Raw genomic sequence first — 14,856 nt, forward strand, 5'->3', positions numbered from 1 at the left:
CCTTGTTGCACACTTCAGCAGCAAGCCTGTTGTCTCCGAGTTGCACACTTCAGCAGCAAACCTGTTGTCTCCGAGTTGCACACTTCAGCAGCAAACCTGTTGTCTCCGAGTTGCACACTTCAGCAGCAAGCCTGTTATCTCCGAGTTGCACACTTCAGCAGCAAACCTGTTGTCTCCGAGTTGGTAATCAGCAGCAAACCTGTTGTCTCCGAGTTGGTAATCAGCAGCAAACCTGTTGTCTCCGAGTTGGTAATCAGCAGCAAACCTGTTGTCTCCTAGTTGCACACTTCAGCAGCAAACCTGTTGTCTCCGAGTTGGTAATCAGCAGCAAACCTGTTGTATCCGAGTTGGTAATCAGCAGCAAACCTGTTGTCTCCGAGTTGGTAATCAGCAGCAAACCTGTTGTCTCCGAGTTGCACACTTCAGCAGCAAACCTGTTGTCTCCGAGTTGGTAATCAGCAGCAAGCCTGTTGTCTCCGAGTTGCACACTTCAGCAGCAAACCTGTTGTCTCCGAGTTGGTAATCAGCAGCAAACCTGTTGTCTCCGAGTTGCACACTTCAGCAGCAAACCTGTTGTCTCCGAGTTGGTAATCAGCAGCAAACCTGTTGTCTCCGAGTTGGTAATCAGCAGCAAACCTGTTGTCTCCGAGTTGGTAATCAGCAGCAAACCTGTTGTATCCGAGTTGGTAATCAGCAGCAAGCCTGTTGTCTCCGAGTTGCACACTTCAGCAGCAAACCTGTTGTCTCCGAGTTGGTAATCAGCAGCAAACCTGTTGTCTCCGAGTTGGTAATCAGCAGCAAGCCTGTGTCTCCGAGTTGCACACTTCAGCAGCAAACTTGTTGTCTCCGAGTTGGTAATCAGCAGCAAACCTGTTGTCTCCGAGTTGGTAATCAGCAGCAAACCTGTTGTCTCCGAGTTGCACACTTCAGCAGCAAACCTGTTGTCTCCGAGTTGCACACTTCAGCAGCAAACCTGTTGTCTCCGAGTTGCACACTTCAGCAGCACACCTGTTGTCTCCGAGTTGGTAATCAGCAGCAAGCCTGTTGTCTCCGAGTTGCACACTTCAGCAGCAAACCTGTTGTCTCCGAGTTGCACACTTCAGCAGCAAGCCTGTTGTCTCCTTGTTGCACACTTCAGCAGCAAGCCTGTTGTCTCCGAGTTGCACACTTCAGCAGCAAGCCTGTTGTCTCCGAGTAGCACACTTCAGCAGCAAACCTGTTGTCTCCGAGTTGCACACTTCAGCAGCAAGCCTGTTATCTCCGAGTTGCACACTTCAGCAGCAAACCTGTTGTCTCCGAGTTGCACACTTCAGCAGCACACTTGACCACTTTACATCACATTTCTGCATCCAGGTAAAACAGCAGTGGCCACAATATCGAATCCTTGTGTGCCTCTTCACTATTTACCCCAGCCTGACATTACTCCTCTGATGACTACTAATTATTTCCCATCCTTAAATAAGTTTCTTCATCCTGAATCTGTAGAGCCTTGAATTTGATTAATTGTGTTTCCTGAAGTACGGAATCAACAGCTTTCTGGAAGCCTAGGTATGCAATATCAATCAGTTCTGTGGCATCTTACTTAAATATCTGAGATCCGATGGTCCTTCACCGAACTTAGCACCCGTCTTGCACCAACGGTCAGCTTCAGGCACACACAGAGACAGTGGCTGGGTGTGGTAAACACCACTAGTGATATATTGTATGTATTACGGCACTGCCTGTGTATTAAAGGTACTACGGTAAACCCCTGCCTGCTGGCTCCTCCCAGCAGGCGGTGTATAAAAGTGTATGCTCTCCTGCGCTGCTCCCATTCTGGTTCCAGCTGCAGGAGGCACAACATCTTGTGCAATAAAGCCTCGATTGTTTCGCCATTCTCGTCTCGTGGTAATTGACGGTACTTCACTGGGATGGTTCTCTTCATGCAGGATGCAGAATCTTTGTCCTCTACCACATTGTGTATCAGCATATCAGCTCCCAGATCTTAGCCATCAAGATACGAGAACTCTGGTCCTCAAAGCTCATACATATTTGGGAGGAGGCAAGTACTCTTTTGCATCATAGTATTTTTTTAGGGTTTTTTAAAAGAAATATTGAGGCATTTATAATTTTAACAATTTTAAACATCAAATTTCAACCCAGGTTAAATCTGGGTTCTGGGTCACTATCAGTGTGGAGTTTGCATATTCTCCCCGTGTTTGCGTGGGTTTCGTCCCCACAACCCAAAGATGTGCAGGCTAGGTGGATTGGCCACGCTAAATTGCCCCTTAATTGGAAAATGAACTGGGTACTCTAAATTTATAAAAAAGAAAAGTTCAACAAAAACACAATGTAACCAACAACACCCCCCCTCCCCCGGGCACAAACCCAGCCAACATGGCTTACACAAACAATGCCATCTTCCCCAACTCCCCCTCTGTTGGTTCTCCTATCCTTACTCATCTCTCCACTGTGCCACACCCCCCCCCCCCCCAACTCGAATAAGTCGATGAACAGCTGCCACCTCCAAGCAAACCACTGCAACGAACCCTTCAAGGCGAATTAAATTTTTCGGGTCTGAGAAACCCTGCCATGTCGCTAACCCACACCCCCGATTTCTGGGGCTCAGAGTCCCTCCACCCTAGTAAGCTCCGTCTCCGGGCCACCAGGGGGGCACAGGCCAGGACGTCGATCCCTCTTCGTCCCCCCCCCACCCCCCCCGGGCTCCTGAGTCTTCCGACACACCGAAGATTACCACCTCTGGACTCGGAACCATTCTCACATTTTCTGACATGATGTCAGAAAACCCCTGCCAGAAACCCCTCAGCCTCGGACATGCCCAAAACATATGGGCATGGTCCACAGGTCACCCCGCACAGCGCCCACACATCCTCCACCTCCTCAAAGAAGTTGCTCATCCAGGCCACAGTCATGTGTGCCCTATGGACCACCTTACACTGTATCAGGCTGAGCCTGGAGCATGACGAGGACGCATTAACTCTCCTCAGGGCCGGGACTTCCGGTTGCGGTAATGCAGAGCTAAGTCGCACGTTCGGCAGCTCCCGCTAGAAATGGACTTTTGGGCTCTTTTTAGAGCCCATAACAGCGCTTGCTTGACGTTTCCCGGTGTGGGAAGGAGACAGCAACATTCCCCCAATAGTGTATGGCTTGGACCAGGAGTGGGGCGACCAAAAAAGTGGCGGTGAAGCAAAAGAAGTGGGAGGGAGGAAGACCAAGATGGCAGCAGGTGGAGACCAGGCATCGTGGATGCAGGAGCAGCAGGAGTTTCTTCAGCGCTGCTTTAGGGAGCTGAAAGGGGATCTGCTGGAGCCGATGAAGGCGTCAATCGATAAGCTGCTGGAGACCCAGACGGCCCAAGCGGCGGTGATCCGGGAGGTCTGGCAAAAGGTCTCTGAGAACGAAGATGAAATCCTAGGCCTAGCGGTGAAGGTGGAGGCGCACGAGGCGCTCCATAAAAAATGACAGGAGAGGTTTGAGGAGATGGAGAACCAGTCGAGGCGGAAGAATCTGGGAATGCTGGGCCTCCTGGAGGGAGTGGAGGGGTCGGATGTGGGGGCCTACGTAGTCACCATGCTGAATTCGCTGATTGGAGCGGGGTGCTTCCAGGGGCCCACCGAGTGCTGGCGAGGAGCCCCAGGCCCAACGAGCCCCCGCGGGCGGTGTTGGTGCGGTTCCACCGGTTTGCTGATGGGGAGTGCATGCTAAGGTGGGCCAAGAAGAATCAGAGCAGCAGGTGGGAGAACGCGGAGGTCCAGATCTACCAAGATTGGAACGCGGAGGTGGCGAAGAAGAGGGCTGGGTACAATCGGGCGAAGGCGGTGCTGCATAGGAGGGGGGTGAAGTTCGGCATGCTGCAGCCGGCGCATCTGTGGGTCACCGATAAGGACCAACATCATTATTTTGAGTCCCCGGAGGAGGCGTGGGCCTTTGTCCAGGCCACAAAATTGGACTCGGACTGAGGGTCAGGGGCGGGGGGCCGCGGTGAAGGGATGGTTGGGGATTGTTGTGTTGTATTTTGAGGGGGAGTTCTTTGTTCATTGTTGGTTCTTTGTTTTTCGGGGGTTGGTTGGGCACTGTTTCTGTTGGGTCCGCCGGGTGGGCTCGTGCGGGGGGGGGGACAGGTAAACCCGAGGGTGGCGGATCAGGTAAGGTTGAGAAAGAGGTGGGTAGGCCTGGTGTTTCATTCGGGGTTGTACACAAAAATCGGGTGGTAGCGATCTTGGTGGGGAAGAGAGTGTTGTTCGAGGCGTCGAGCATCGTGGCAGACTATGGCGGTAGGTATGTGATGGTAAGTGGCAAGCTGCAGGGGGAGCGGGTGGTGTTGGTCAATGTATATACCCCGAATTGGGACGATGCGGGGTTCGTGTGGCGTATGTAGGGCCGGATTCCGGACCTGGAGATAGGAGGCCTGATAATGGGGGGGGGGATTTCAATACGGTGCTGGACCCGGCACAAGATCACTCTAGGTCTAGGACGGATAGGAGGCCGGCGGCCAAGGTGCTGAGGGGGTTCATGGATCAGATGGAAGGGGTGGACCCATGGAGGTTTGCGAGGCCGGGGGCCAGGGAATTCTCATTCTTCTCCCATGTCCACAAGGCCTATTCCCGGATTGACTTCTTTGTCATGAGTAGGGCGCTCTCGCCCTAATATATGTATATATATCTTTAAATATATTTATTCAAATTTTTCAACAAATTTTCAACAAAACCCCCCCCTCAACAAGAAAAAATAAACAAAAACACAACAATCAGAAATTATACATTGGATTTCCCCCATGTACAATAACCCCCCATATAACATTTAAAAGCACAAATAGGTGAAAAAAACCACCTTCACCCAAATGCCACCCCAAAAGAACCCCCCCCCCCCCCCGTCCCTGGGCTGCTGACCGCCTCCTAACGCTCCGCGAGATAGTCTAGGAACGGTTGCCACCACCTGGAGAACCTTTGCACAGACCCTCGCAAGGCAAACTTTATCCTCTCCAGCTTGATGAACTCTGCCATGTCATTGATCCAAGCTTCAACACTAGGGGGCTTTGCATCTTTCCATAGTAGCAAAATCCTCCGCCAGGCTACCAGGGACGCAAAGGCCAGAATACCGGCCTCTTTCGCTTCCTGCACACCCGGCTCGTCCGATACCCCAAATAATGCCAATCCCCAGCTCGGCTTGACCCGGGCGTTCACCACCTTGGACATAGTCCTCGCAAAACCCCTCCAAAATCCATCCAGTGCCGGGCACGACCAGAACATATGGACGTGATTTGCCGGGCTCCCCGAGCACCTCCCACATCTGTCCTCCACCCCAAAGAACCTACTCAACCTCGCCCCTGTCATATGCGCTCTGTGAGTAACCTTGAACTGTATTAGGCTGAGCCTGGCGCAAGAGGAGGAAGAATTAACCCTACTTGGGGCATCAGCCCACAGACCCTTATCTATCTCCTCCCCAAGCTCCTCCTCCCACTTGCCCTTTAACTCCTCCTCTTCCTTCAGCTCCTGGTAAATCGCCGAAACCTTGCCTTCTCTAACCTACACACCCGAAATCACCCTGTCCTGAATCCCACGTGCCGGAAGCAGCGAGAATTCCCTCACCTGCCGCCTCACAAACGCCCTCACTTGCATGTACCTGAAAGCGGTTCCCGGGGGTAGCCCAAACTTCTCCTCCAACACCCCTAGGCTCGCAAATGTCCCATCGATGAACAGGCCCCCCATTCTTCTAATCCGTGCCCGATGCCAGCTCTGAAACCCCCCATCCATCCTTCCCGGAATGAACCGATGATTCTCCCGAATCGGTGACCAAACCGAGGCTCCCAACTCGCTCCTGTGTCGCCTCCACTGCCCCCAGACCTTCAGCGTCGCCGCCACTACCGGACTCGTGGTGTACCTTGTTGGCGAGAGCGGCAACGGTGCCATCACCAGCGCCCTCAGGCTCGCGCCCACACAGGACGCCATCTCTAGCCTCTTCCACGCCGTCCCCGCCCTCTCCATTACCCACTTACGGATCATCGCCACATTGGCAGCCCAATAAACGCCACACAAGTTCGGCAGCGCCAACCCCCCCATCCCTGCTACGCTCCAGAAACACTCTCGTCACCCTCGGGGTCTTATTCGCCCACACAAATCCCATGATGCTCCTGCTTACCCGTTTGAAAAAGGCCTTGGGGATCAAAATGGGAAGGCACTGGAACACAAAGAGAAACCTCGGGAGGACCGTCATTTTGACCGACTGCACCCTACCCGTTAGTGAGAGTGGCAGCATATCCCATCTTTTAAAATCCTCCTCCATCTGCTCCACCAACCGCGTCAAAATGAGCTACTGCACGGCCCCCCAACTCATAGCTACTTGGATCCCTAGGTACCGAAAGCTCCTTTCCGCCCTCTTCAGCAGTAGCTCATCTATCCCCCTTCCCTGGTCCCCTGAATGCACCACAAAGAGCTCACTCTTCCCTACGTTGAGTTTATATCCCGAAAAGTCCCCAAACTCCCTAAGGATCCGCATGACCTCCGCCATCCCCTCCACTGGATCCGCAACATACAACAACAGGTCATCGGCATACAACGACACTCGGTGTTCCTCTCCCCCCCGGACCAATCCCCTCCATTTCCTGGACTCCCTCAGTGCCATGGCCAGCGGCTCAATTGCCAGTGCAAAGAACAAGGGGGATAAGGGGCACCCCTGCCTCGTCCCCCGGTACAGCCAAAAGTACTCCGACCTCCACCGGCTCGTAGCCACACTCGCCACCGGGGCTCTATATAGCAGCCTGACCCAACTGATGAACCCCTCCCCAAACCCAAACCTCTGCAAAACTTCCCAAAGATACTCCCACTCCACCCGATCAAAGGCCTTCTCCGCGTCCATAGCTGCCACTACCTCCGCTTCCCCCTCCACCGAGGGCATCATAATCACATTGACGAGCCTCCGCACATTTGTATTTAGCTGCCTACCCTTCAAAAATCCCGTCTGGTCCTCATGAATCACCCCCGGGACACAGTCCTCAATTCTCGTAGCCAGCACCTTCGCCAGCAACTTAACGTTATCATTGAGGAGCGAGATCGGTCTATACGACCCACATTGCAATGGATCCTTGTCCCGCTTTAAGATCAAAGAAATCAGCGCCCTGGACATTGTCGGGGGCAAGGTACCCCCCGCTCCCTCCCCTTATTAAAAGTCCTCACTAGCAACGGGCCCAGCAGGTCCACGTATTTCCTGTAAAATTCAACCGGGAACCCATCCGGTCGAATTTTATAATAAGTATGTGGACCTGCTGGGCCCTCTGTTGGTAAGGACCTTTAACGAGGCAAGGGAAGGAGGGGCTTTGCCCCCGACGATGTCACGGGCGCTGATCTCCTTGATCCTGAAGCGGGACAAGGATCCCCTACAATGTGGGTCATACAGGCCGATCTCACTCCTAAATATGTAGATGCAAAGTTGTTGGTGAAGATTTTAGCCACGAGGATAGAGGACTGTGTGCCGCAGGTCATTCACGAGGATCAGACGGGGTTTGTGAAAGGGAGACAGCTGAATACGAATGTACGGAGGCTCTTGAATGTTATAATGATGCCGGCGGTGGAAGGGGAGGCGGAGATAGTGGCGACGATGGATGCGAAGAAGGCCTTTGATAGGGTAGAGTGGGGTACCTGTGCGAGGTGCTGAAAAGGTTCGGGTTTGGGGAGGGGTTTGTCAGGTAGGTTAAGTTGCTGTATGAGGCCCCGGTGGCGAGTGTGGCCACGAACAGAAGGAGGTCAGAGTATTTTCGGTTACACCGGGGGACGAGGCAGGGGTGTCCCCTGTCCCCCCTGCTCTTTGCGCTGGCGATTGAGCCCTTGGCCATGGCATTGAGGGAGTCGAGGAATTGGAGGGGGCTGGTGCGGGATGGGGAGGAACATCGGGTGTCGCTCTATGCGGACGATTTGCTGTTATATGTGGCGGACCCGGTGGGGGGAATGCCGGAGGTGATGAGGATTCTCAGGGAGTTTGGGGATTTCTCCGGGCGCTGCCTAACCTCTGTGGGTATTATTCGGCTGCCAACGTGGCGATGGTGCGTAAGTGGGTGATGGAGGGGGAGGGGCACCATGGAATAGGCTGGAAATGGCATCCTGTGTGGGCACGAGCCTGGAGGCGCTGGTGACGGCGCCGCTGCCGCTTCCTTCAACGAGGTACACCACGAGCCCGGTGGTGGCAGCTACCCTCAAATTTTGGGGGCAATGGAGACGTCACAGGGGGAAGGTGGGGGCCTTGGTGTGGTCCCCGATACGGGGGAACCACCATCCATCCGGGGAGGATGGATGGCGGGTTCTTGAGCTGGCACAGGGCAGGTATTAGAAAGATCGGGGACCTGTTTGTGGACGGGAAGTTTGCGAGCCTGGGTGAGCTGGAGGAGAAGTTTGGGCTCCCCCCCGGGGAACACCTTCAGATATATGCAGGTAAGGGCGTTTGTTCGGCGGCAGGTGGAGGAGTTCCCATTGCTGCCGCCACGCGGGGTCCAGGAAAGGGTGCTGTCGGGGGTGTGGGTTGGAGAGGGGAGGATCTCGGCAACGTATCAGGTGATGTGGGTTGGAGAGGGGAGGATCTCGGCAACGTATCAGGTGATGCAGGAGGAGGAGGCCTCGGTGGAGGAGCTAAAGGGTAAGTGGGAGGAGGAGTTGGGTGAGGAGATTGACGAGGGGATGTGGGCGGATGCCCTGGGGAGAGTGAACTCCTCCTCCTCTTGCACGAGGCTCAGCCTCATACAATTTAAGGTGCTGCATAGGGCTCACATGACCAGGGCAAGGATAAGCTGGTTCTTTGGGTGCGAGGACAGGTGTGTTAGGTGCTCAGGGGGCCCAGCAAACCACACCCACATGTTCTGGGCTTGCCCAGCGCTGGAGGACCTTTGGAAGGGTGTAGCGAGGACAGTGTCGAGGTGGTAGGTTCCAGGGTCAAACCGGGCTGGGGGCTCGCAATATTTGGGGTGGCAGAGGAGCCGGGAGTGGAGGAGGTGAAAGGGGCCGGTATTCTGGCCTTTGCGTCCTGGTAGCCCGGCGAAGGATTCTTCTTCAGTGGAAGGATGGGAGGCCCCCCAAGCGTGGAATCCTGGATCAACGATATGGTGGGGTTTATTAAATTGGAGAGGGTGAAATTTGCCTTCAGGGGATCGGTGCAAGGGTTCTTCAGGCGGTGGCAACCATTCCTAGACTTCCGGGGGCAGGGGGGGGGGGGGGGGGGCTCGGTTCGTTTTTCTTGAGTGGGCATGTATATTTGCTTTTGTGTTGATGATGGCTGTTAATTTATTATTTATGTATATTGGGGGGGGTTTGTTCTTTTCTTTCTGTATTTTGTTTAAAAAAAAAAGAAAAGAACTCTCCTCAGGGCCTCCTCTCATAACCCGGCCACCAACTCCTCACCCAGCTCTTCTTCCCACTTTCTCTTCACCTCTCCGATCGCGGTTCCCTCCCATTCCATCAGCTCCTTATAGATCTCAGAGACCTTCCCCTCTCCTACTCCTGTTCTTGGCACCACCTTATCCTGGAGCGGCAGGTGCGGGTAGGTCAAAACTGCCTCCGCACAAAATCCCTTACCTGGAGATACCGGAACCCATTCCCATCTGGTAACTGAAATTCCTCCTCCAGCTCCTCCAAGCTCGGGAAATCCTCATCAATAAAGAGATTCCCAAATCTCTCGGTCACTGCCCGCTGCAACCTCCGAACCCCCCTGTCCAGCCCTCCCGGAACGACGGCAGTTATCACATATCGGTGCTCTTCCCCCCCCCCCCCCCCCCCCCCCCCCCGCCCCCCGCCATGTGCTCCATGAACCCCCCAAAGCTCCTTAGCTGTAGCCAACACCCTCCCTGACCTCGAGCTCGACCGGTCCAGTCTCGGATCCAGCACCGTATTAAAGTCCAGTTCACCCCCCCCCCCCCCCCCATAATCAGCCAATGAGAGTCCATGTCCGGAATCCTCCCCAGCAACCGCCTCATAAATTCCAATTCATCCCAGTTCAGGGTATAGACGTTGACTAACACCACTGGCATCCCACCCCACCCCACCCCCAATTTCCCGCTTACCATAACATACCTCCCCCCAGAGTCGACCACTATATTTCCCACCTCGAATACCACCCGCTTATTGACTAAAATCGCCACCCCTGTCATTTTAAAATCCAATCCTGAATGAAACACTTGCCCAACCCATCCTTTCCTCAGCCAAATCTAGTCCCCCACCTTGCAGCATGGCCACATCCGCCTTCAATCGCTTGAAGAGTGCGAACACATGGGCCCTCTTGACTGGCCCATTCAATCCTCGCACGTTCCAGGTGACCAGCCTCTTGGGACAGCATCCTGCCTGTGTCTCGCACCTCCCCAGGCTCACCCTCGGATGCCCACCATCATCGATCTTCCTCCCCTTACACATTAAATACCCTTCCTCTGACAGTATTACTTCTCCCCACCCACCTCCTTCCCCCCCCGCCCCCCCCCCCCCCGAGCCCCCAGCAACAATCCTGCCCCATCCCCCCACTCAGCCCCCATTGCGCTTCCGTGAACTAGCCCGCCCAGCTGGCCTAGTGGCCCCCGCCCATGGCGCCTAACATCTTATCCCACTGATTCCCCTCCCCCCGCTTGAACATTAGTGCAAACAAACCAAAAATAACCCTTCCCCAAGCCCAAAGAGACCAACCCCCCATCTCAGAACAAAGAACCTGAAGCCGAAAAAGAAAGAAGTGGCCCCAAACTTAAGTTAACCGCAACAGCACAGCATCTCCACCAAAGTTCAAAGTCCACCTTCTCCTCCCAGTCCATTGTCTCTGACAAATTATACCACCTCCTCCGCCGAGCCAAAGTACAACATACCGGCTTTCGTAGGTCACCCACAGACGTGCCAGATACAGGAGCCCAAACTTCATCCCCTTCTTGTAGAGGGCTGCCTTGACCTTGTTGAAGCTCGCTCTCCTCTTGGCCATCTCTGCACCCAGGTCCTGGTACACTCGAATTTCACTGCCCTCCCAGTTGCAGCGCCTCGTCTGCCTGGCCCACCTCATAGTTCGCTCCTTGTCCAGGAATCGGTGCAGCTGCACCACCATCGACCTCGGCGGCTCGTTCCCCTGGGGCTTCCTCATTAGCGCCCTGTGCACTCAATCCACCTCCAAAGACCGTACAAATGCACCCTCTCTCCGAGCAGCTTCTCCAGCATCCTCTCCACATATGCACCAGCATCGGCTCTTTCACTCCTCTCTGGCAGGCCCACGGTCCTGATATTCTGCCTGCGTGACTGGTTCTCTAGGTCTTTGACATTCTCCTGAAGCCGCTTCTGCTGATTGCGCATCAGCCCCATCTCCGCTGCCATCGAGGCAAACTGCTCCTAGTGTTCCCCTACCACCTCCTCCATTTTCTGTATCGCCTGACCCTGGGCGGCCAGCTTTGTTTCCATGCGGTCAACCACCGCCCTAATAGAATCCACCTCCCAGGGCAGGCCCTCCAGACTCTCCTTCCGTTGCATGGTGAACTTCTAGTTTAAGAAGCTCACCAGTTGGTCCATCGACCACTGAGCCGGCAGGGCCTCTCCCTGCCCTTCCGCCATCTCCACGTGCATTGCACCAGCTCCAACCGACTGATTCCCTCTTTTTCGACCGGTTCTGGCCCTCAGCTCCATACACCAGAGGGTCAATATCTTCCCCTCACTCTATATTCCGCCTCACATCCACCTTTTAACCGGGGAAAGGGTCTGCAAAAAACGCCATGAGCGGGAGCCACCAAATGAGCGACCACTCACTCCATGGTCGCCCCTGGAAGTCCCCCGTTTTTAGGGTTTTAAAGGACTAGTAAATGTAGATAGTAGAACCAGACGGCATGGCCTACACTCCGCGGGGATAAATTCAAAATTAATCTCTGGAATTGTTGGACTGTAATGTCTGAGCTGCAGGGCAGTGTAACTGAGGGGTGTCCCAAAGTTGCACTGGGGGCACTTCTCTCTGAAAAGGTTAAGAAGAATTAAAATGATTTCTAGCTTCATGGGTAACTATTATACAAACCACACTGCCTTGGCATTTATCCCCACAACCCTAAACTCCCAGGGGAGTCCACAACCCTAAACTCCCAGGGGAATCCCCCACCCTACCTCCACAGGACTCCTGCAACCCTCTCCACAGAACGCCCCTACACCATTAGAAGGAAATTGTCACGTGATGCAGTCTTAGTTTCATTTTTGCTTTGAGCATAACACACACACATCTGATGTCTTCAAGCTTTATGTTCTCATATACCTAGGGCGGGTTCTCCACTCCCGCGCCGGTTGGGAGAATCGCCTGGGTTGCCGAATTTTACCGCGACGCCGGTCCGACACCCTCCCGCGATTCTCCCAAGCGTCGAGAACGGCCCCGCCGAGTTCCCCGCGGCGCAGGCCGAAGAATCGCCCGAGACATCCAAAATGGCGATTCTCCGGCACCCCTGCTAATCTCAGGCCCGGATGGGCCAAGCGGCCAGGCCAAAACGGCGGGTTCCCCCCGGCGCCATCCACACCTTGTCGCTGCCGGCGGGAACACTGGTGGGGGCGGCCTGTGGGGTGGGATGGGGGGATCCCGCACCGGGGGGGGGGGGCCCACCGATCATTGGGCCGTCCTCTCTGAAGGAGGACCACCTTCCTTCCGCAGTCCCGCAAGATCCATCGACACCTTCTTGCGGGGCGGACTCGGAGAGGACGGCAACCACGCATGCGCGGGTGACGCGTTATGCGGTGCCGGCCGAGTCATGTATGCGGCGCCGCCTTTACGTGGCGACAAAGCCTGGCGCGTGTAAATGACGCGGCCCCTCTCCTAGCCCATTATCGGGCCCTGAATTGGTCGGCCTTTTTGCGCCGTCGTGAACCTCGACGGCGTTCACGACGGCGTGGGCACTTCGGCGCGGGAGAGGAGAATCTCGCCCCTAGTCTTAATAAATGAACCCACAATGTGTTTACCAAATCCCTTACGAGCGATTGGTGCTTTGTGTCTTGTACAGTAAATATGCCTAAGATATTATATCATTAGAACATAAAATTCCTACAGTGCAGGAGGCCATTCAGCCTATAGTCTGCACTGACCCTCTGAGAAAGCACCCAAACTAGGCCCACTCCCCTATCCCGTAACCACACCTAACCTGCACATCTTTGGACTGTGGGAGGAACCAGAGCATCCAGAGGAAATCCACGCACACAGGGAGAAAGTGCAAACTCCAGTCACCCAAAGTTGGAATTGAATCTGGATCCCTAGCACTGTGAGGCAGCAGTGCTAACAATTGTGTCACCTAATCATTATAACACAACCAAGTATACAAGCATTTTGAGACATTACATGCTGTGTGTAATTTGCTGAGGTGAAAATGGTGACTTTGAACCTTTGGTTTCCAAAGCTCTTAATGACTAGGACTTCTTCTTTGTCTATTCTGAGTTTGTTGGTAGACTAATTAAGAGATGGAGTGCCATAATTAATTAACAACTCCAAAAAGAACCTAAGAACTAGGAGCAGGAGTAGCCAATTCAGCCCCTCGAGCCCACTCCACCATTCAATACATCTTGGCTTATCTCATCTCGGCCTTAACTCCACTTTTCTCCCTATTCTCCATAACCCTTCAACCCATTACCAATTAAAAAATCTATCTCCTTAAATTTACTCAATGTCCCGGCCACCACCGCACTCTGGAGTAGCGAATTCCACAGATTTACAACCCTTTGAGAGAAGTAATTTCTCATCTCAGTTTTAAATCTGCTACCCTTTTGTTATGACCTCTTATTCTAGATTGCCCAAGAAGAAACATCCACTCTATATCTACTTTGTCAATACCGTTTAGCATCTTATATACCTTAATTAGATATCTCATTCTTCTACTTGAGAGTGTATAGGCTTAAACCGTTCAATCTCTCTTCATAAGACAAATCCCTCATCTCTGGAATCAATCTGGTGAACCTCCTCTAAACTGCCTCTACTACAACTACATCTCTCAAATAAGGGGGCCAAAATTGTATGCAGTACTCCAGGTGCGGTCTCATCAATACCTTGTACAGTTGCAACAACACTTTTGTTACCGTTATACTCTATTTCTTTAGCTAGAAAGTCCAAAATTTCATTTGTCGTCCTTATTACCTGCTGTATCCGCTAGCATGCTAGTCTTCTGAGATTCATGCACAAGGACATCCAGATCGCTCTGTACCGAAGCACTCTGAAGTTTCTCTCTATTTTGATAAGTTGCCTTTCCATTTTTCCGACCAAAATGGATAACCTCACACTTATCCATGTTAAAATCCATCTGCCAAATTTTGGCCCACTCACATAACCCATCTATATCCATTTGTAAATATTCCACCCATTTTAGTGTCATCTGCAAAATTGGCTAAAGTATCTTTTATCGCTGCATCCAGGTTATTAATGTTGATTGTAAATAGTTGGGGCTCCAAGGACCGAGCCCTGTGGCATCCCACTAGTTACATCTTCTGTCGAAAAAGATCCATTTATCCCGACTGCCTTCTGTCGGTTAACCAGTCCTCTACCCAAGCTAATAAATTACCCCTAACCCCATGTGATCTTACCTTGTGTATTAACCTTTTGTGCGGCACCTGATCAAATGTCTTCTAGAAGTTCAGATATACTACATCTACAGGATCCCCATCATCCATTTGGCTTGTTACATCTTTGAAGAACTCTAGCAAATTAGTCAAACGCAATTTACCGTTGTAACGTGTTATTAATGGTAGAAGGTGAACTAGTGTTTTTTTTTAATCGTTTAGCAATTCCAAAGTTCCTACTTTCCAACGGCCAAACTACTGCTGTCCAAATGCTATTGGTTTCGAGCTCTGTGAAGAATGACATGTGAAGATACAAATAAGTACCGTCTCAAGTTCTGGAGCATGGCTATAG

The 14,856-nt window shown here is 53.0% G+C and overlaps 1 protein-coding gene across 1 annotated transcript in view; it reads right to left on the reverse strand.

The window, feature by feature from the left end:
• rnf150a (ring finger protein 150a) overlaps positions 1-14,856 on the reverse strand; it is a 175,889-nt gene that overhangs the window by 40,617 nt on the left and 120,416 nt on the right. The gene's annotated exons all lie outside the window — the stretch shown is intronic.

Source organism: Scyliorhinus torazame, chromosome 3 (genome assembly GCF_047496885.1).
Source record: "Scyliorhinus torazame isolate Kashiwa2021f chromosome 3, sScyTor2.1, whole genome shotgun sequence".
Classification (NCBI taxonomy): Eukaryota; Metazoa; Chordata; class Chondrichthyes; order Carcharhiniformes; family Scyliorhinidae; genus Scyliorhinus; species Scyliorhinus torazame.